This window comes from Paramisgurnus dabryanus, chromosome 14 (genome assembly GCF_030506205.2).
Source record: "Paramisgurnus dabryanus chromosome 14, PD_genome_1.1, whole genome shotgun sequence".
Lineage (NCBI taxonomy): Eukaryota > Metazoa > Chordata > Actinopteri > Cypriniformes > Cobitidae > Paramisgurnus > Paramisgurnus dabryanus.
In genome coordinates, this window is record NC_133350.1 from 31,132,468 (window position 1) to 31,153,801 (window position 21,334).

The 21,334-nt window shown below is 42.2% G+C and overlaps 1 long non-coding RNA gene and 11 other non-coding genes across 12 annotated transcripts; 1 reads left to right on the top strand and 11 right to left on the bottom strand.

The window, feature by feature from the left end:
• Positions 1-688: 688 nt before the first annotated feature.
• Positions 689-770, bottom strand: trnas-gcu (transfer RNA serine (anticodon GCU)). Its single transcript has one exon. It is a non-coding gene; the product is annotated as a tRNA-Ser (tRNA).
• An 801-nt stretch (positions 771-1,571) lies between these two features.
• On the bottom strand, positions 1,572-1,644 carry trnav-cac (transfer RNA valine (anticodon CAC)). Its single transcript has one exon. It is a non-coding gene; the product is annotated as a tRNA-Val (tRNA).
• Positions 1,645-2,985: 1,341 nt separating this feature from the next.
• On the bottom strand, positions 2,986-3,067 carry trnas-gcu (transfer RNA serine (anticodon GCU)). Its single transcript has one exon. It is a non-coding gene; the product is annotated as a tRNA-Ser (tRNA).
• Positions 3,068-3,868: 801 nt separating this feature from the next.
• trnav-cac (transfer RNA valine (anticodon CAC)) lies at positions 3,869-3,941 on the bottom strand. Its single transcript has one exon. It is a non-coding gene; the product is annotated as a tRNA-Val (tRNA).
• A 1,341-nt stretch (positions 3,942-5,282) lies between these two features.
• Positions 5,283-5,364, bottom strand: trnas-gcu (transfer RNA serine (anticodon GCU)). Its single transcript has one exon. It is a non-coding gene; the product is annotated as a tRNA-Ser (tRNA).
• An 802-nt stretch (positions 5,365-6,166) lies between these two features.
• On the bottom strand, positions 6,167-6,239 carry trnav-cac (transfer RNA valine (anticodon CAC)). The gene has a single exon. It is a non-coding gene; the product is annotated as a tRNA-Val (tRNA).
• Positions 6,240-7,065: 826 nt separating this feature from the next.
• Positions 7,066-7,137, bottom strand: trnac-gca (transfer RNA cysteine (anticodon GCA)). Its single transcript has one exon. It is a non-coding gene; the product is annotated as a tRNA-Cys (tRNA).
• A 464-nt stretch (positions 7,138-7,601) lies between these two features.
• trnas-gcu (transfer RNA serine (anticodon GCU)) lies at positions 7,602-7,683 on the bottom strand. The gene has a single exon. It is a non-coding gene; the product is annotated as a tRNA-Ser (tRNA).
• Positions 7,684-9,253: 1,570 nt separating this feature from the next.
• On the top strand, positions 9,254-12,069 carry LOC135719480 (uncharacterized). The gene is made up of 5 exons (XR_010521121.1): positions 9,254-9,519; positions 10,604-10,670; positions 10,805-11,305; positions 11,402-11,499; positions 11,604-12,069. It is a non-coding gene; the product is annotated as an uncharacterized lncRNA (long non-coding RNA).
• Positions 12,070-13,865: 1,796 nt separating this feature from the next.
• Positions 13,866-13,947, bottom strand: trnas-gcu (transfer RNA serine (anticodon GCU)). The gene has a single exon. It is a non-coding gene; the product is annotated as a tRNA-Ser (tRNA).
• An 801-nt stretch (positions 13,948-14,748) lies between these two features.
• trnav-cac (transfer RNA valine (anticodon CAC)) lies at positions 14,749-14,821 on the bottom strand. Its single transcript has one exon. It is a non-coding gene; the product is annotated as a tRNA-Val (tRNA).
• Positions 14,822-15,647: 826 nt separating this feature from the next.
• On the bottom strand, positions 15,648-15,719 carry trnac-gca (transfer RNA cysteine (anticodon GCA)). Its single transcript has one exon. It is a non-coding gene; the product is annotated as a tRNA-Cys (tRNA).
• Between the last annotated feature and the right edge of the window lie 5,615 nt (positions 15,720-21,334).

Sequence of the window (21,334 nt, forward strand, 5' to 3'; positions counted from 1 at the left end):
TTAGACCTTGGTTAGCCTGTTCATGTGTGCTTGATTTGAGCTGGAGCTAAATTCTGCAGGACTGCTGCACTCCAGGACCGACGTTTGCCTACCCCTATGTTAAAAGGATCCAGGATGAACTTTGAGTAAGAAATATTAGCGCGCCAAACGACAGACGTATAGCCAAGGGGGCACCCGGATTTGAACCGGGGACCTCAAATGCTCTACCACTGAGCTATACCCCCTCACAGAAGACATGTGGCTGAAGAATTGAAAAAGCATCATGTGTTATACTTCACCACAGTTAAAGCTGTCGTGATAATGTCCAAGTGAACCGTTAGACTGCCCTATTTGCGTTTCAACGCTTTAGCACTGACCTATAGAAATTGTGCTAGAGAAAACGTATGTTTTTAACCATTCCGCTAATGTTTTTCAGTTGTTATGATTACTGTTTTGTTCCTCTTTCATCAAACATCAACAAAGGAACCACTCAACCCTGTCTTTACCACTTTCTAGACAGTTGGCACAAAGCATGGACTTTAGAGTCTGAAAACACTCAAGTGTCCGCCAGAGACTCTGGCGAGTAAGCACTTCAAAACTGGTGAAAAGAAAACACACTGATTTCTCTACTCCTAGAGGTGTGGGAAACAACGTAACCATCGGCAATGTGGCATGTTAAAGACAGTTCAACTTCACAACGACAGACAGACGACGAGGATGGGATTCGAACCCACGCGTGCAGAGCACAATGGATTAGCAGTCCATCGCCTTAACCACTCGGCCACCTCGTCACGTGAAACTTTGTCGTAACCCCTGCGGTTCGGCATTGTGCGATTCCTAAATTACCAGCAAGTACGTAGTAGTGTGAATCAAATAGTTTCCGTTGTTGATTTAATTAAACGTTACCTTTTTGAAAGTGTTCATTTTGGCCTAACGGAAGGTAAACGCCTGAAGAGAACTGTGCATGAGCAATCCATCGCCTTAGACATGTTTAGAGATATTATCAAGGATTGACCTTTATTTGATTGGGGTTCTTTTTCAAAATTGTTTTCAACGGATTTCAACATGAAACAGACAAAAAACAAACGAGACATTCAAGACTTTATGTAAAGGGAACAAGAGGTTTTCATTGGCTTGTCTACACAGCCAACTGGCTGGGTAATGTTGACTAAACCTCAGTACACTTTCCTGTCTTACGTTCAACTAACACTAACCGACGATCAGGTTTAAAATAACGTGCATCAAACTGATGTAACTGTTGAGGTACTTAAATGAACATGACCAAAACCCTGTCATATCTCTAACAAAGTGTTTCAGTCGAACCGAGGACTTTTTGTGATAACCACAACACCACAGAAACCTGTTCGTGTGGATTCTTTGGTTATTTTGATAGATTTAGCCACACATTTTCTCTCTGTGCAACACTCCCCAAAGGGGCAATGCTTTTCGCCCACATGCGAACTGGCCACCTTTCACGCGTGAAGCGAATGTGATGGGCGGAACTGTGTGTAACTTTAAAAGTCCTTCATGACACAAGGAGTAACGTGTCTCAAGAGAGGCTTTTAACTTGCAGCGTATCAAAAGTGACACGCTGTTTCTGCCCGGTTTCGAACCGAGGACCTTTCGCGTGTGAGGCGAACGTGATAACCACTACACTACAGAAACCTACACGCTGTGGTACTTGGTTGTATAAACGGATTTTGCCACATATTTTGCGATCGCTTGAAGGAACCGCACAAACTGTATGAGAAAGGTGGCGCATTTCCCAGGAATGCATGGATGCTGATTCTGAAACTGGCAAACAGCCACACACTTCTTAGTTCGGGTATCTCACCGATTTGTTTCAGACGTGAAGTGTGAGCAGTCAAGTCGCAGCTCTGCGATCTTACCGAATTGTGCAGGTATCTCCAAACCTGCTTCTGGTCGGCTACCTTCCTGCAGACTTCAGTTTCAACACACCTCCAACACACCTCTCTGTAATTATCAAGCAACCCTGAAAACCTTGATAAGCTGCTTCAGCTATGTTTCATTGGGGTTGGAGCTAAAATCTGCAGGGCGGAAGCTCACCAGGAGCAGGGTCGGAGACCCCTGGTAGAGTGTGAGCATGCAATTCGTGAGCTTTGGCTTCACGTCGCATGGGATTTACTCGTTAAGTGTAGGTTGGCATTTAGCCACGACTGTGCTGAAATGGCACAGTGTATGCTCGTCTTTAGCGTAGTACAGGGGTCGGCAATGCCGGTCCAGAAGTGCTGCAGTCCTGGAGATTTTACTTCCAACCCTGATTAAACCTCATCCACCTGTAGTTCTCAGGTGACCCTTTAGACCTTGGTTAGCCTGTTCATGTGTGCTTGATTTGAGCTGGAGCTAAATTCTGCAGGACTGCTGCACTCCAGGACCGACGTTTGCCTACCCCTATGTTAAAAGGATCCAGGATGAACTTTGAGTAAGAAATATTAGCGCGCCAAACGACAGACGTATAGCCAAGGGGGCACCCGGATTTGAACCGGGGACCTCAAATGCTCTACCACTGAGCTATACCCCCTCACAGAAGACATGTGGCTGAAGAATTGAAAAAGCATCATGTGTTATACTTCACCACAGTTAAAGCTGTCGTGATAATGTCCAAGTGAACCGTTAGACTGCCCTATTTGCGTTTCAACGCTTTAGCACTGACCTATAGAAATTGTGCTAGAGAAAACGTATGTTTTTAACCATTCCGCTAATGTTTTTCAGTTGTTATGATTACTGTTTTGTTCCTCTTTCATCAAACATCAACAAAGGAACCACTCAACCCTGTCTTTACCACTTTCTAGACAGTTGGCACAAAGCATGGACTTTAGAGTCTGAAAACACTCAAGTGTCCGCCAGAGACTCTGGCGAGTAAGCACTTCAAAACTGGTGAAAAGAAAACACACTGATTTCTCTACTCCTAGAGGTGTGGGAAACAACGTAACCATCGGCAATGTGGCATGTTAAAGACAGTTCAACTTCACAACGACAGACAGACGACGAGGATGGGATTCGAACCCACGCGTGCAGAGCACAATGGATTAGCAGTCCATCGCCTTAACCACTCGGCCACCTCGTCACGTGAAACTTTGTCGTAACCCCTGCGGTTCGGCATTGTGCGATTCCTAAATTACCAGCAAGTACGTAGTAGTGTGAATCAAATAGTTTCCGTTGTTGATTTAATTAAACGTTACCTTTTTGAAAGTGTTCATTTTGGCCTAACGGAAGGTAAACGCCTGAAGAGAACTGTGCATGAGCAATCCATCGCCTTAGACATGTTTAGAGATATTATCAAGGATTGACCTTTATTTGATTGGGGTTCTTTTTCAAAATTGTTTTCAACGGATTTCAACATGAAACAGACAAAAAACAAACGAGACATTCAAGACTTTATGTAAAGGGAACAAGAGGTTTTCATTGGCTTGTCTACACAGCCAACTGGCTGGGTAATGTTGACTAAACCTCAGTACACTTTCCTGTCTTACGTTCAACTAACACTAACCGACGATCAGGTTTAAAATAACGTGCATCAAACTGATGTAACTGTTGAGCTACTTAAATTAACATGACCAAAACCCTGTCATATCTCTAACAAAGTGTTTCAGTCGAACCGAGGACTTTTTGTGATAACCACAACACCACAGAAACCTGTTCGTGTGGATTCTTTGGTTATTTTGATAGATTTAGCCACACATTTTCTCTCTGTGCAACACTCCCCAAAGGGGCAATGCTTTTCGCCCACTTGCGAACTGGCCACCTTTCACGCGTGAAGCGAATGTGATGGGCGGAACTGTGTGTAACTTTAAAAGTGCTTCATGACACAAGGAGTAACGTGTCTCAAGAGAGGCTTTTAACTTGCAGCGTATCAAAAGGAACACGCTGTTTCTGCCCGGTTTCGAACCAAGGACCTTTCACGTGTGAGGCGAACGTGATAACCACTACACTACAGAAACCTACACGCTGTGGTACTTGGTTGTATAAACGGATTTTGCCACATATTTTGCGATCGCTTGAAGGAACCGCACAAACTGTATGAGAAAAGCGGCGCATTTCCCAGGAATGCATGGATGCTGATTCTGAAACTGGCAAACAGCCACACACTTCTTAGTTCGGGTATCTCACCGATTTGTTTCAGACGTGAAGTGTGAGCAGTCAAGTCGCAGCTCTGCGATCTGACCGAATTGTGCAGGTATCTCCAAACCTGCTTCTGGTCGGCTACCTTCCTGCAGACTTCAGTTTCAACACACCTCCAACACACCTCTCTGTAATTATCAAGCAACCCTGAAAACCTTGATAAGCTGCTTCAGCTATGTTTCATTGGGGTTGGAGCTAAAATCTGCAGGGCGGAAGCTCACCAGGAGCAGGGTCGGAGACCCCTGGTAGAGTGTGAGCATGCAATTCGTGAGCTTTGGCTTCACGTCGCATGGGATTTACTCGTTAAGTGTAGGTTGGCATTTAGCCACGACTGTGCTGAAATGGCACAGTGTATGCTCGTCTTTAGCGTAGTACAGGGGTCGGCAATGCCGGTCCAGAAGTGCTGCAGTCCTGGAGATTTTACTTCCAACCCTGATTAAACCTCATCCACCTGTAGTTCTCAGGTGACCCTTTAGACCTTGGTTAGCCTGTTCATGTGTGCTTGATTTGAGCTGGAGCTAAATTCTGCAGGACTGCTGCACTCCAGGACCGACGTTTGCCTACCCCTATGTTAAAAGGATCCAGGATGAACTTTGAGTAAGAAATATTAGCGCGCCAAACGACAGACGTATAGCCAAGGGGGCACCCGGATTTGAACCGGGGACCTCAAATGCTCTACCACTGAGCTATACCCCCTCACAGAAGACATGTGGCTGAAGAATTGAAAAAGCATCATGTGTTATACTTCACCACAGTTAAAGCTGTCGTGATAATGTCCAAGTGAACCGTTAGACTGCCCTATTTGCGTTTCAACGCTTTAGCACTGACCTATAGAAATTGTGCTAGAGAAAACGTATGTTTTTAACCATTCCGCTAATGTTTTTCAGTTGTTATGATTACTGTTTTGTTCCTCTTTCATCAAACATCAACAAAGGAACCACTCAACCCTGTCTTTACCACTTTCTAGACAGTTGGCACAAAGCATGGACTTTAGAGTCTGAAAACACTCAAGTGTCCGCCAGAGACTCTGGCGAGTAAGCACTTCAAAACTGGTGAAAAGAAAACACACTGATTTCTCTACTCCTAGAGGTGTGGGAAACAACGTAACCATCGGCAATGTGGCATGTTAAAGACAGTTCAACTTCACAACGACAGACAGACGACGAGGATGGGATTCGAACCCACGCGTGCAGAGCACAATGGATTAGCAGTCCATCGCCTTAACCACTCGGCCACCTCGTCACGTGAAACTTTGTCGTAACCCCTGCGGTTCGGCATTGTGCGATTCCTAAATTACCAGCAAGTACGTAGTAGTGTGAATCAAATAGTTTCCGTTGTTGATTTAATTAAACGTTACCTTTTTGAAAGTGTTCATTTTGGCCTAACGGAAGGTAAACGCCTGAAGAGAACTGTGCATGAGCAATCCATCGCCTTAGACATGTTTAGAGATATTATCAAGGATTGACCTTTATTTGATTGGGGTTCTTTTTCAAAATTGTTTTCAACGGATTTCAACATGAAACTGACAAAAAACAAACGAGACATTCAAGACTTTATGTAAAGGGAACAAGAGGTTTTCATTGGCTTGTCTACACAGCCAACTGGCTGGGTAATGTTGACTAAACCTCAGTACACTTTCCTGTCTTACGTTCAACTAACACTAACCGACGATCAGGTTTAAAATAACGTGCATCAAACTGATGTAACTGTTGAGCTACTTAAATTAACATGACCAAAACCCTGTCATATCTCTAACAAAGTGTTTCAGTCGAACCGAGGACTTTTTGTGATAACCACAACACCACAGAAACCTGTTCGTGTGGATTCTTTGGTTATTTTGATAGATTTAGCCACACATTTTCTCTCTGTGCAACACTCCCCAAAGGGGCAATGCTTTTCGCCCACTTGCGAACTGGCCACCTTTCACGGGTGAAGCGAATGTGATGGGCGGAACTGTGTGTAACTTTAAAAGTGCTTCATGACACAAGGAGTAACGTGTCTCAGGAAGAGGCTTTTAACTTGCAGCGTATCAAAAGGAACGCGCTGTTTCTGCCCGGTTTCGAACCGAGGACCTTTCGCGTGTGAGGCGAACGTGATAACCACTACACTACAGAAACCTACACGCTGTGGTACTTGGTTGTATAAACGGATTTTGCCACATATTTTGCGATCGCTTGAAGGAACCGCACAAACTGTATGAGAAAGGCGGCGCATTTCCCAGGAATGCATGGATGCTGATTCTGAAACTGGCAAACAGCCACACACTTCTTAGTTCGGGTATCTCACCGATTTGTTTCAGACGTGAAGTGTGAGCAGTCAAGTCGCAGCTCTGCGATCTGACCGAATTGTGCAGGTATCTACAAACCTGCTTCTGGTCGGCTACCTTCCTGCAGACTTCAGTTTCAACACACCTCCAACACACCTCTCTGTAATTATCAAGCAACCCTGAAAACCTTGATAAGCTGCTTCAGCTATGTTTCATTGGGGTTGGAGCTAAAATCTGCAGGGCGGAAGCTCACCAGGAGCAGGGTCGGAGACCCCTGGTAGAGTGTGAGCATGCAATTCGTGAGCTTTGGCTTCACGTCGCATGGGATTTACTCGTTAAGTGTAGGTTGGCATTTAGCCACGGCTGTGCTGAAATGGCACAGTGTATGCTTGTCTTTAGCGTAGTGCAGGGGTCGGCAATGCCGGTCCAGAAGTGCTGCAGTCCTGGAGATTTTACTTCCAACCCTGATTAAACCTCATCCACCTGTAGTTCTCAGGTGACCCTTTAGACCTTGGTTAGCCTGTTCATGTGTGCTTGATTTGAGCTGGAGCTAAACTCTGCAGGACTGCTGCACTCCAGGAGCGACGTTTGCCTACCCCTATGTTAAAAGGATCCAGGATGAACTTTGAGTAAGAAATATTAGAGCGCCAAACGACAGACATACAGTCGTATAGCCAAGGGGGCACCCGGATTTGAACCGGGGACCTCTTGATCTGCAGTCAAATGCTCTACCACTGAGCTATACCCCCTCACAGAAGACATGTGGCTGAAGAATTGAAAAAGCATCATGTGTTATACTTCACCACAGTTAAAGCTGTCGTGATAATGTCCAAGTGAACCGTTAGACTGCCCTATTTGCGTTTCAACGCTTTAGCACTGACCTATAGAAATTGTGCTAGAGAAAACGTATGTTTTTAACCATTCCGCTAATGTTTTTCAGTTGTTATGATTACTGTTTTGTTCCTCTTTCATCAAACATCAACAAAGGAACCACTCAACCCTGTCTTTACCACTTTCTAGACAGTTGGCACAAAGCATGGACTTTAGAGTCTGAAAACACTCAAGTGTCCGCCAGAGACTCTGGCGAGTAAGCACTTCAAAACTGGTGAAAAGAAAACACACTGATTTCTCTACTCCTAGAGGTGTGGGAAACAACGTAACCATCGGCAATGTGGCATGTTAAAGACAGTTCAACTTCACAACGACAGACAGACGACGAGGATGGGATTCGAACCCACGCGTGCAGAGCACAATGGATTAGCAGTCCATCGCCTTAACCACTCGGCCACCTCGTCACGTGAAACTTTGTCGTAACCCCTGTGGTTGGGCATTGTGCGATTCCTAAATTACCAGCAAGTACGTAGTAGTGTGAATCAAATAGTTTCCGTTGTTGATTTAATTAAACGTTACCTTTTTGAAAGTGTTCATTTTGGCCTAACGGAAGGTAAACGCCTGAAGAGAACTGTGCATGAGCAATCCATCGCCTTAGACATGTTTAGAGATATTATCAAGGATTGACCTTTATTTGATTGGGGTTCTTTTTCAAAATTGTTTTCAACGGATTTCAACATGAAACAGACAAAAAACAAACGAGACATTCAAGACTTTATGTAAAGGGAACAAGAGGTTTTCATTGGCTTGTCTACACAGCCAACTGGCTGGGTAATGTTGACTAAACCTCAGTACACTTTCCTGTCTTACGTTCAACTAACACTAACCGACGATCAGGTTTAAAATAACGTGCATCAAACTGATGTAACTGTTGAGCTACTTAAATTAACATGACCAAAACCCTGTCATATCTCTAACAAAGTGTTTCAGTCGAACCGAGGACTTTTTGTGATAACCACAACACCACAGAAACCTGTTCGTGTGGATTCTTTGGTTATTTTGATAGATTTAGCCACACATTTTCTCTCTGTGCAACACTCCCCAAAGGGGCAATGCTTTTCGCCCACTTGCGAACTGGCTACCTTTCACGCGTGAAGCGAATGTGATGGGCGGAACTGTGTGTAACTTTAAAAGTGCTTCATGACACAAGGAGTAACGTGTCTCAAGAGAGGCTTTTAACTTGCAGCGTATCAAAAGGGACGCGCTGTTTCTGCCCGGTTTCGAACCGAGGACCTTTCGCGCGGGAGCCGAAAGTAGTTAAGCTTAACTTCCCTTAACTTTTCCCATTCATTCTCTATGGTAGTGCTTAACACTACGGATGCGATATACTTTTGGCCACACGTAGACGTCATGGCGCTGTTTCGTATTTTCCGTGGCGGGTAATTTAAGAAGCCCAGTGTTATCTGATTCGCATTGGACCCGTTATACGATCGGTAAGGTATTTGTTTACAGAATTATCAGTACAACAAATATTTAATGTCTAAACTACCTTAAAACAGATTATACGAATGGTGACTGCTTTAAATAACGCAATTAGCCTGACAAACCACCGAAAAGGTGAGTGAATGCTATACTTTAGCAATACTAGCTTACTGTATTATGTATACATTATCATTAATGTATTTTATCATTTAAATTGCATGTATATTATCATGCAATCGTATTGTTAATTGTGTTGAATGGTGTGTGATGGTAGGAAACAGTAAACCAAACTATTATAAAAATACAGTAAACTAAACTTCTAAAAATAACAACTCTAATAAAATACAGCTGTTATTTTATAAGAGTCTATTTGTGTTTCAATGTTTCATGATTGATCTTACTATGTACCTAAATAAAATGTAAAAAAAAAATATGTTAACAGTGCATTATGATGTAGTACTTATATTGTAATTAGGCAAATGTATATTAAATTACACACACATATTTTACATTTATGTGATAAAAAACATTACGTACGTGTGTGCAATTTAATGTTATAATATACGAATAACATGTTATTATGAAAAAAATTATACATAATTAAACACTGTATAATAGTCAGTAAAAGAGAACATTGATTAACACTAATCATCAGCTCTTTGTGTACAGCACAGCAGGATGAAGGTGAATGTCATCTTCCAGGCAAGATAAAAGTGTTTAAGGAAAGACCAACTGCAGCAGTGCCTAACTCGGAAAAAGAGCCAACGTCTGTGAAACTTGGTTCTTTGGCCTTGCAGCATCTGCCTCTCATCCTCCAGGTTTGTTGACAGTACTGTTGAGTACATTAGGTCAAATTGAAATGTGTAACCGTGGGATGACATATGATTTGCATCTTTGCAGAGAGAAACTGATACACACACAGAGACAAACTGACACACATGCACACAGAGACAAACTGTCGCACAGAAACAAATTGACACATACATGCACAGAAACAAACTGACAAATACATGCACAGAGACAAACTGACACATACACGTACACAGAGACAAATTGACACACACGCACACATAGACAAACTGACACATACACGCACACAGAGACAATAGGACACATACACGCACACAGAGACAATAGGACACATACACGCACACAGAGACAATAGGACACATACACGCACACAGAGACAAACTGACACATACACGCACACAGAGACAAACTGACACATACACTCATACAGAGACAAACTGACACATACACTCATACAGAGACAAACTGACACACACATGCACACAGAGGCAAACTTACACATACACGCACACAGAGACAAACTGACACATACACGCACACAAAGACAAACTGACACATACACTCATACAGAGACAAACTGACACATACACGCACACAGAGGCAAACTGACACATACACGCACACAGAGACAAAGTGACACATACATTCACACATAGACAAACTGACACATACATGCACCCAGAGACAAACTGGCACATACACGCACACAGAGACAAACTGACACATACACGCACACAGAGGCAAACTGACACATACACGCACACAGAGACAAACTGGCACATACACGCACACAGAGGCAAACTGACACATACACGCACACAGAGACAAAGTGACACATACACGCACACAGAGACAAAGTGACACATACACGCACACAGAGACAAACTGAGACATACACGCACACAGAGACAAACTGGCACATACTCGCACACAGAGACAAACTGACACATACACGCACACAGAGACAAACTGACACAGGTATTGCTGTAAAAGAGTTTAATGCTCAGTCAGTTTTCCCTGAATAAACAACAGTTGATGATATTTATAATTCCATTATTTTATACCAATCTTTGTTTTGTTCTTTTTTCATAGAAGTTGAGGAGTGTGAAGAATTGGGGAGGATGATGCTACCCACAAATTCATCTAAAAGCCCAACTGAGTGAGAACCACATACATGCTCAAACAAACATATACTTCAGTCCTCTATATGTGACAGTAAAAGCTTTTATATGTAATTCTGTCTGTTTATGTTATAAATGCTTAAAAGGTACATTATTTTCACTATGCTTTCAGATTCAGAAGTTGTTGGAATCCCAGTGGTCAAAGGTCTTATTCCTTCTGCACACTAGGAATGATTCTGACATGAATCAGGATTATCTTTTCTACATTCATTTGTTGCTGTTTGTTGGTTAGGCCATGTTCAGGCCTGTTCTAATTCTTGTGTCAATTGTTCTAACATTGAAAATATTTATATATCAGTACATATATATAACTACAGAGTTCGTGATTTGCATGTTTTTTTTTTTGCATGTTATTCTTTAAAAGTTTGATATGCACATGATTTACAGATGCATGAAGCTGTAGAGTACTCATGTACTGTAGATCATACCACATCATACCACACCCCTAATATTATAAAGATTCTTAACATGTGTTCTATGGGTTTGCATGCATTTACATTACTATTAATTAACACATTAACATTTTTCTGTGTTAGGTAGGCATAAACCACCAGCAACTCTCTCAAAACCAGACAGGCCTGATGAACATAGTGCTACTTCATCTCCACGGGAGGTTGGTATATGGACATGTACACGTGCCGACTCAACTGTAAAGATATGCCTGTTCCTGATCAGTGTTATTGTTTTTCACCAATTCCCTTTAATCCAGTGAGGGTTCCTTTGCCATTACCTCCAGAGTTGTTAAATTATCTACAAGCAAGACCACATCGCCTTTGACACCAGTGAATGAAACCGTTTTCTGTCAGTGTAAGGACTTAATTTAACATCATTTTACTTAATCCATTTCAAAGCAGATTTAACAAATGTAATGTTCATCTATGACTAATGTCATCCTGCATCCCTCCTCCCAGTGACCTCTGCACAGTCTACAGACTCTACTTCTCCCTGCAGCTGCTGTCCAGTCTTTCTCAGGACTCCCTGCAGCCTCTTCTGGGTACCCCTCAACTCAAAGTGACTGCCCTTATGTCTCCTGTTTCTGAATGTATGCATTGTAATTATTGTATCATAAAAATATAACTCTGTATTTTCATTGTTATGGATATCTGTTACATGCAGAAACCACTGTGGTAGTTTAATACTTTTGGCACAATCCTATTTATAACTGTACTGTATACATGCACATGGGCAGTAGGACCATCTGTGTTTAACTGAAAAAGTACTGTGTAGCCTTATTAAGCCTGTTTCTGTTTCTTAAAACTGTCACTTAATTTCATAGATTGATTATTTATTTTGGTCATCTTGGGATATTTCCAGTATGTGTTCATTCAATATAATTGCCTTTGTTCACATTTTTGTGCACTTAACATGTTTATATTGTTGTGGTAGAATGATTGTCTTATAAAATTAAATAGGCATGCATTTAATTGTATTCTTTTAAATGTTAATTTTATTAAAAAGTGTTTTATCTAAAAATGTCCTGAAAACTAGTTATTTATACACTATAAACACTATAAAGTTCTATAACACATTGCATCAGTAAAAAGTATTCAGAAACAAGTTTCATACAAAAAAAAACAAAGTAAAGTGATAACTGATTTATAATTATTAAATATATGAATGAGTAAATGTGTCAAAAGTTATAAATAACGTCTTCATTTTCACCTTTACTGGGATTCGAACCGATGTTTAAGTGCGGCCACCCTGAGACACGCCCTCAAATTTTTCCTCGCTTCTGATTGGCTAGTCACCGTTCTACAGGTATCCACGGGCGGCCCTTGCGTGTGAGGCGAACGTGATAACCACTACACTACAGAAACCTACACGCTGTGGTACTTGGTTGTATAAACGGATTTTGCCACATATTTTGCGATCGCTTGAAGGAACCGCACAAACTGTATGAGAAAGGCGGCGCATTTCCCAGGAATGCATGGATGCTGATTCTGAAACTGGCAAACAGCCACACACTTCTTAGTTCGGGTATCTCACCGATTTGTTTCAGACGTGAAGTGTGAGCAGTCAAGTCGCAGCTCTGCGATCTGACCGAATTGTGCAGGTATTTCCAAACCTGCTTCTGGTCGGCTACCTTCCTGCAGACTTCAGTTTTAACACACCTCCAACACACCTCTCTGTAATTATCAAGCAACCCTGAAAACCTTGATAAGCTGCTTCAGCTATGTTTCATTGGGGTTGGAGCTAAAATCTGCAGGGCGGAAGCTCACCAGGAGCAGGGTCGGAGACCCCTGGTAGAGTGTGAGCATGCAATTCGTGAGCTTTGGCTTCACGTCGCATGGGATTTACTCGTTAAGTGTAGGTTGGCATTTAGCCACGACTGTGCTGAAATGGCACAGTGTATGCTCGTCTTTAGCGTAGTACAGGGGTCGGCAACGCCGGTCCAGAAGTGCTGCAGTCCTGGAGATTTTACTTCCAACCCTGATTAAACCTCATCCACCTGTAGTTCTCAGGTGACCCTTTAGACCTAGGCCTGTTCATGTGTGCTTGATTTGAGCTGGAGCTAAACTCTGCAGGACTGCTGCACTCCAGGACCGACGTTTGCCTACCCCTATGTTAAAAGGATCCAGGATGAACTTTGAGTAAGAAATATTAGCGCGCCAAACGACGGACATACAGGCGTATAGCCAAGGGGGCACCCGATTTGTTTCAGACGTGAAGTGTGAGCAGTCAAATGCTCTACCACTGAGCTATACCCCCTCACAGAAGACATGTGGCTGAAGAATTGAAAAAGCATCATGTGTTATACTTCACCACAGTTAAAGCTGTCGTGATAATGTCCAAGTGAACCGTTAGACTGCCCTATTTGCGTTTCAACGCTTTAGCACTGACCTATAGAAATTGTGCTAGAGAAAACGTATGTTTTTAACCATTCCGCTAATGTTTTTCAGTTGTTATGATTACTGTTTTGTTCCTCTTTCATCAAACATCAACAAAGGAACCACTCAACCCTGTCTTTACCACTTTCTAGACAGTTGGCACAAAGCATGGACTTTAGAGTCTGAAAACACTCAAGTGTCCGCCAGAGACTCTGGCGAGTAAGCACTTCAAAACTGGTGAAAAGAAAACACACTGATTTCTCTACTCCTAGAGGTGTGGGAAACAAAGTAACCATTGGCAATGTGGCATGTTAAAGACAGTTCAACTTCACAACAACAGACAGACGACGAGGATGGGATTCGAACCCACGCGTGCAGAGCACAATGGATTAGCAGTCCATCGCCTTAACCACTCGGCCACCTCGTCACGTGAAACTTTGGCGGAACCCCTGCGGTTGGGCATTGTGCGATTCCTAAATTACCAGCAAGTACGTAGTAGTGTGAATCAAATAGTTTCCGTTGTTGATTTAATTAAACGTTACCTTTTTGAAAGTGTTCATTTTGGCCTAACGGAAGGTAAACGCCTGAAGAGAACTGTGCATGAGCAATCCATCGCCTTAGACATGTTTAGAGATATTATCAAGGATTGACCTTTATTTGATTGGGGTTCTTTTTCAAAATTGTTTTCAACGGATTTCAACATGAAACAGACAAAAAACAAACGAGACATTCAAGACTTTATGTAAAGGGAACAAGAGGTTTTCATTGGCTTGTCTACACAGCCAACTGGCTGGGTAATGTTGACTAAACCTCAGTACACTTTCCTGTCTTACGTTCAACTAACACTAACCGACGATCAGGTTTAAAATAACGTGCATCAAACTGATGTAACTGTTGAGGTACTTAAATTAACATGACCAAAACCCTGTCATATCTCTAACAAAGTGTTTCAGTCGAACCGAGGACTTTTTGTGATAACCACAACACCACAGAAACCTGTTCGTGTGGATTCTTTGGTTATTTTGATAGATTTAGCCACACATTTTCTCTCTGTGCAACACTCCCCAAAGGGGCAATGCTTTTCGCCCACTTGCGAACTGGCCACCTTTCACGCGTGAAGCGAATGTGATGGGCGGAACTGTGTGTAACTTTAAAAGTGCTTCATGACACAAGGAGTAACGTGTCTCAAGAGAGGCTTTTAACTTGCAGCGTATCAAAAGGAACACGCTGTTTCTGCCCGGTTTCGAACCGAGGACCTTTCGCGTGTGAGGCGAACGTGATAACCACTACACTACAGAAACCTACACGGTCTGGTACTTGGTTGTATAAACGGATTTTGCCACATATTTTGCGATCGCTTGAAGGAACCGCACAAACTGTATGAGAAAGGCGGCGCATTTCCCAGGAATGCATGGATGCTGATTCTGAAACTGGCAAACAGCCACACACTTCTTAGTTCGGGTATCTCACCGATTTGTTTCAGACGTGAAGTGTGAGCAGTCAAGTCGCAGCTCTGCGATCTGACCGAATTGTGCAGGTATCTCCAAACCTGCTTCTGGTCGGCTACCTACCTGCAGACTTCAGTTTCAACACACCTCCAACACACCTCTCTGTAATTATCAAGCAACCCTGAAAACCTTGATAAGCTGCTTCAGCTATGTTTCATTGGGGTTGGAGCTAAAATCTGCAGGGCGGAAGCTCACCAGGAGCAGGGTCGGAGACCCCTGGTAGAGTGTGAGCATGCATTTCGTGAGCTTTGGCTTCACGTCGCATGGGATTTACTCGTTAAGTGTAGGTTGGCATTAAGCCACGACTGTGCTGAAATGGCACAGTGTATGCTCGTCTTTAGCGTAGTACAGGGGTTGGCAACGCCGGTCCAGAAGTGCTGCAGTCCTGGAGATTTTACTTCCCCCCCTGATTAAACCTCATCCACCTGTAGTTCTCAGGTGACCCTTTAGACCTTGGTTAGCCTGTTCATGTGTGCTTGATTTGAGCTGGAGCTAAACTCTGCAGGACTGCTGCACTCCAGGACCGACGTTTGCCTACCCCTATGTTAAAAGGATCCAGGATGAACTTTGAGTCAGAAATATTAGCGCGCCAAACGACGGACATACAGGCGTATAGCCAAGGGGGCACCCGGATTTGAACCGGGGACCTCTTGATCTGCAGTCAAATGCTTTACCACTGAGCTATACTCCCTCACAGAAGACACGTGGCTAAAGAATTAAAAAAGCATCATGTGTTATACTTCACCACAGTTAAAGCTGTCGTGATAATGTCCAAGTGAACCGTTAGACTGCCCTATTTGCGTTTCAACGCTTTAGCACTGACCTATAGAAATTGTGCTAGAGAAAACGTATGTTTTTAACCATTCCGCTAATGTTTTTCAGTTGTGATTATTACTGTTTTGTTCCTCTTTCATCAAACATCAACAAAGGAACCACTCAACCCTGTCTTTACCACTTTCTAGACAGTTGGCACAAAGCATGGACTTTAGAGTCTGAAAACACTCAAGTGTCCGCCAGAGACTCTGGCGAGTAAGCACTTCAAAACTGGTGAAAAGAAAACACACTGATTTCTCTACTCCTAGAGGTGTGGGAAACAACGTAACCATCAGCAATGTGGCATGTTAAAGACAGTTCAACTTCACAACGACAGACAGACGACGAGGATGGGATTCGAACCCACGCGTGCAGAGCACAATGGATTAGCAGTCCATCGCCTTAACCACTCGGCCAAAAATGGGGCAAAAGGGAATGCCTGTGGGGGGGGGAGAAGAGAGAGGAAAGAGGGGGGAAAGAGAGAAAAAGAAAAGGAGAAAAGAGGAGGAAAACGTACACTATATTTTTTCAACATTGTTTACACACAGTTCTATACTTATTGCAAGGTTTATCATTACTTTAATTTTCATGTCTTTTGCGGGATTCGAACCTATGGTATGGCAATGTCGCTTGCATTTTCTGTTGTTCTTTAGTCTCGTAGTGCATTCCGGAAGTACACATGCAATGCATTGTGGGTAACGTAGTCATTTTTTTTTTTTTTTTAACTCTTTTCCATATAAACAGAGGCGGACACTACATTCGTATTTTTACTTTCTACATAAAAGTAAATTTTCAAGTATTCGTATTTTATTAGTGTTTTTCTTTGGAAAACATACATTCCAAAGCATATTATCATAATTTTTAGTCCACTACATTTCATAATTTCACGTTTTTGGTTTATATTTAATATTTAAGTACATTAAACATCTAGTATTCTTTTACTTAAGTAAAAAGTATTTACAGTATGATTCTATGCTTTAGAACGTAGTGAACATTTTTTAGTAAAGTATATTTTTTTCCCAAGACAAACACTCTGATAAAGCACAGATCCTTGGGAAATTTACTCAAAGTACTCAAGTAATGTCTGCCTCTGCATATAAATCACCATAGTAATAACCCTGTGATTATGCAATTATGCACATTAATGCATTTAAAGCAAATTCTCTTGTAAATAAACATATTTTGTGATGTAAACTAATTAATATTCAAATAATTAACTCAAAATGTCACATGCTACATTTAAAGCTACAACAGTATTAACAGTGTATAACTGTAAATGTTAATAATTCCCCCATCATGTTTCCCCCTCCTTTTTTTGGTAAACTCATTTATTTGAGAGACTACATCTGTGCAGCACAAGTGAATAAAACATATTCCAAATTGAGGATAAAGTGTTGGGTTTTGTGAATAAATGTAAATTGATTCTGCAAGTAAATCTGGCTTTAGTTTTAACAATTACATTCAATGGAGTACACTCACTGTGCTGGTATTAAGAGGAAATGAAATAAAAACGTGAAGGCTGTTCTTGGCTCCAATAAAATGATTAAACTTTATTATAACAGACAAACAACATAGAGAAAGACATGTAATGGTGACAGAAACTAAACACTCTCCTTCCAGTCATCCAGGGTCAGTCCTGAGGCTGGACAGTACCACCGCCCCTTCAGCTGGGTGTGTCCAGTTGTTTTATTTTTTTCCTGGCCACACAACTTGCAGGTGTAGTGATACTTTTCTTTTGTTAGCCTCTTCCGTGGCGGTTCCCCCCTTGACACTAGCTCCTCATCCTCCTGGGCAGCTTTCTTCAGCCTCCAGGCACGTTGCCTTGGCTGGGATGGAAGGCACTCTGTAGGAGCTTGCTGCAATGGAGAAGCTTGTGGATATGGAGGAGCATGCGGAAATGGAGGAGCATGCGGATATGGAGGAGCATGCGGATATGGAGGAGCATGGGGATATGGAGGTGAATGGGGATATGGAGGTGCATGGGGATATGGAGGTGAATGGGGATATGGAGGTGCATGGGGATATGGAGGTGCATGGGGATATGGAGGTGCATGTGTATAGGGAGGTGCATGGGGATATGGAGGAGCATGCAGAAATGGAGAAGCATGTGGAAATGGAGGCGCATGCTGCAACTGAGGAGTTTGCTGGAATGGAGGCGCTGGCCCAAATTGTGGAGGGAACTGGGGAGGTGGAGATGGTGGAGAGAACACAGGCTTGCTTACCGCTAGTGTGCGCTGGCGGGGGAAAGCTTCCCCCTCATGGTTTTCAGGCTCCTCAAATGTCATAGGTTCATGTGAATGTTACACAGGGGCAGCTGGAAGTGTGTTCACTGCAGGAAGAGGCTCCTTGGCCAGGTACAGCTGTTTGGGAAGTGCAGTGCCTTGCAGCTGCATGTTCCTGTCCTTCCTCTTATCCCTCCTAAGCAGCCTACAAGACATACATTCATTATTTTATACATGTATAAAAGCCTATCCTCCCTCTCTAAGGTTATTACATATTTTCTAACAAGCATGCAGGTGGATGGTTTTTCTTCATGTTAAATCTCGTTGCAAAACGAGATAACTCCATTTTTTTTTATTTTTGAGAAATCTAATTTTTTTGGTTGTGCATTCCAATTAATATCAATTCAACTGCAGTTGGTTTGTTTTCATTTAAACCTTCATAACTTAAAAAATACAGCTAAGTAGCACCATAAAACAAAATAATAACATGATAACATAATAATAAACATGTTTTGACAAAAATGTTAAAAAAAGGGATTTATCTCGTTTTGTAACGAAACTCTTCATATACTGTCTTGACTGTATGGGAAAGGTAAATGAAATAACACATACCATGAAGATACTGTGGTGTTGTTAACCGGCACCAGACTCAGCTGACAATGGACTGAGGGATGGGCATGGTTTTCCCCTTTGCGTCCTTTGGCCTGTTGCATGACTGCTCAAACTCTTTTGCAAGTCTGAGGCAAACACAGTCACTGACCCTATGTATTCCGGGGTCCTGGGCTGCTTGGCCGTGAATCATGTATAGTCTGTGGGAGAGAAGGATGATATTTTCTGGACTGTGAACAAGGATGTAAAGTGATGAAGAACTAAGTTACAATGTCAATAGGGATTGCAATAAAATAATTTACACTCAAAAAATACTTTTCACAGTGACTCGTGCTGTCTCTTAATGATTTGTATTGAACCAAAATAATAGCAAATTGTGATCAAGCACCTCTCTGCCGCCTGCTGTCCAGGAGCAGAGCCACTCGGCTTCCTGGGTGCTCTCCATGGTCCTCCTGATGCATGTGCTTTTTTCTTAGCCTTCTGGGTGTACCTAAACAGTGAAAGAGACATCCATATGCTTCATTCATTCCATGGAATGTATGTTTAATTTTGGTGCACAAAATAATGACTATGTTGTACCTTAAAGGTTTTTTGTCCATGGCATGGAGAGCTGTGTACAGGTTGACTATGTACGCCGCCTCCTTGGCTGACAAGGCGGTGATGGTGCGATTCAAGTCAACTAGGTAGGCTGCAAGGGCATCAACTGCCTCCCATCCCACAACGCCCCTCGAGTCACATTGGCTGGTCTGAAAAGTGATAAGTGAGAAAAAGAAAAAAACAAGCAAATTAATGTACACTCTTGTTTCTAATATGTGAGCAATGCTGATTTTATATTTATTTACTTTATTAAAATGTAACCACATTTACTTAACATAAGTTAAATATTGCGTTTTTGAGTAAGGTGTTGCAGAAAGTGTTTCTGACCTCTGTGATGAGGGGTCCGGGTTCAGTGTCACCCTCCACAGCACTTGGAGGATCACCAGCCCCTATCTCAGCTGACTGGCAGACAATATCAGGCATGGTAATATGTGAGCAATGCTGATTTTATATTTATTTACCTTATTAAAATGTAACCACATTTACTTAAAATAAGTTAAATAAGTTAAATATTGCGTTTTTGAGTAAGGTGTTACAGAAAGTGTTTCTGACCTCTGTGATGAGGGGTCCGGGTTCAGTGTCACCCTCCACAGCACTTGGAGGATCACCAGCCCCTATCTCAGCTGAATGGCAGACAATGTCAGGCATGCTGATGGTGTCATCTGGTTCATCCTCCTCCTCCTCAAGCACCTGCGAGGGGATTTCGGAGACCTGTGATGGAGCCAGCAGGTCACCTCTGTTGGTCTGGGCCAATAAATATTCCACTGCTATACGCTCACCTGTAACCAGTGTAAACACAAAATGAAGAAAGGACATACATTCACTATGGCATAACACAAATGTAACTGTGAGAAATATGCTGGTGATTAAAAGCATCCAAAATAAATCAAAACTCAGTAAAATATATTATATATATATGTAAGGGATAATCCACGGCTAGCCATGCATTAAAGGGTTTTAATGCACGACGAAGAACCACCCGACGCGTAGCATTAAAACCCTTTAATGCATGGCTAGCCGTGGATTATCCCGCTTGTACCTTGGTTATTTGCCAAGTTAAAGGAATAGTCTACTCATTTTCAATATTAAAATATGTTATTACCTTAACTAAGAACTGTTGAATCTTCCCTCTATCATCTGTGTGTGTGCACGTAAGCGCTGGAGCGCGCTGCGACGCTACGATAGCATTTAGCTTAGCCCCATTCATTCAATGGTACCATTTAGAGATAAAGTTAGAAGTGACCAAACACATCAACGTTTTTCCTATTTAAGACGAGTAGTTATACGAGCAAGTTTGGTGGTACAAAATAAAACATAGCGCTTTTCTAAGCGGATTTAAAAGAGTAACTATATTTTATGGCGTAATAGCACTTTTGGGAGTACTTCGACTTGGCGCAGTAACACCCTCCCTCTCCCATTATGAGAGTGAGAAGGGGAGCGGACTTTTCAGGCGAGTCGAAGTACTCCCAAAAGTGCTATTACGCCATAAAATATAGTTCCTCTTTTAAATCCGCTTAGAAAAGCGCTACGTTTTATTTTGTACCACCAAACTTGCTCGTATAACTACTCGTCTTAAATAGGAAAAACGTTGATGTGTTTGGTCACTTCTAACTTTATCTCTAAATGGCAGCATTGAATGAATGGGGCTAAGCTAAATGCTATCGTAGCGTCGCAGCGCGCTCCAGCGCTTACGTGCACACACACAGATGATAGAGGGATGATTCAACAGTTCTTAGTTAAGGTAATAACATATTTTAATATTGAAAATGAGTAGACTATTCCTTTAAAGCTGTAATGAATGTTTACAGTGTACATTTTTTAACAGACGGGTAAAAATGACGGTCATTTTCTTAAGTTAAGGCTCGCACTCCATCCGCTTTAAATAAAGTAGTGCTGAAATAAAACCTGCGCACTTTAAAGAGAGACGAACTTATGTCTTGCTCGCTCTCTCTGCAAGTGTAACTGTGTTACTATGGTTACCAATGTTTATAGTAGCGGATTAATTTCTAACTGTAATTAAACTGACTGGAACTACCTGTGCATTAAACAGTTTTAATGCACACCT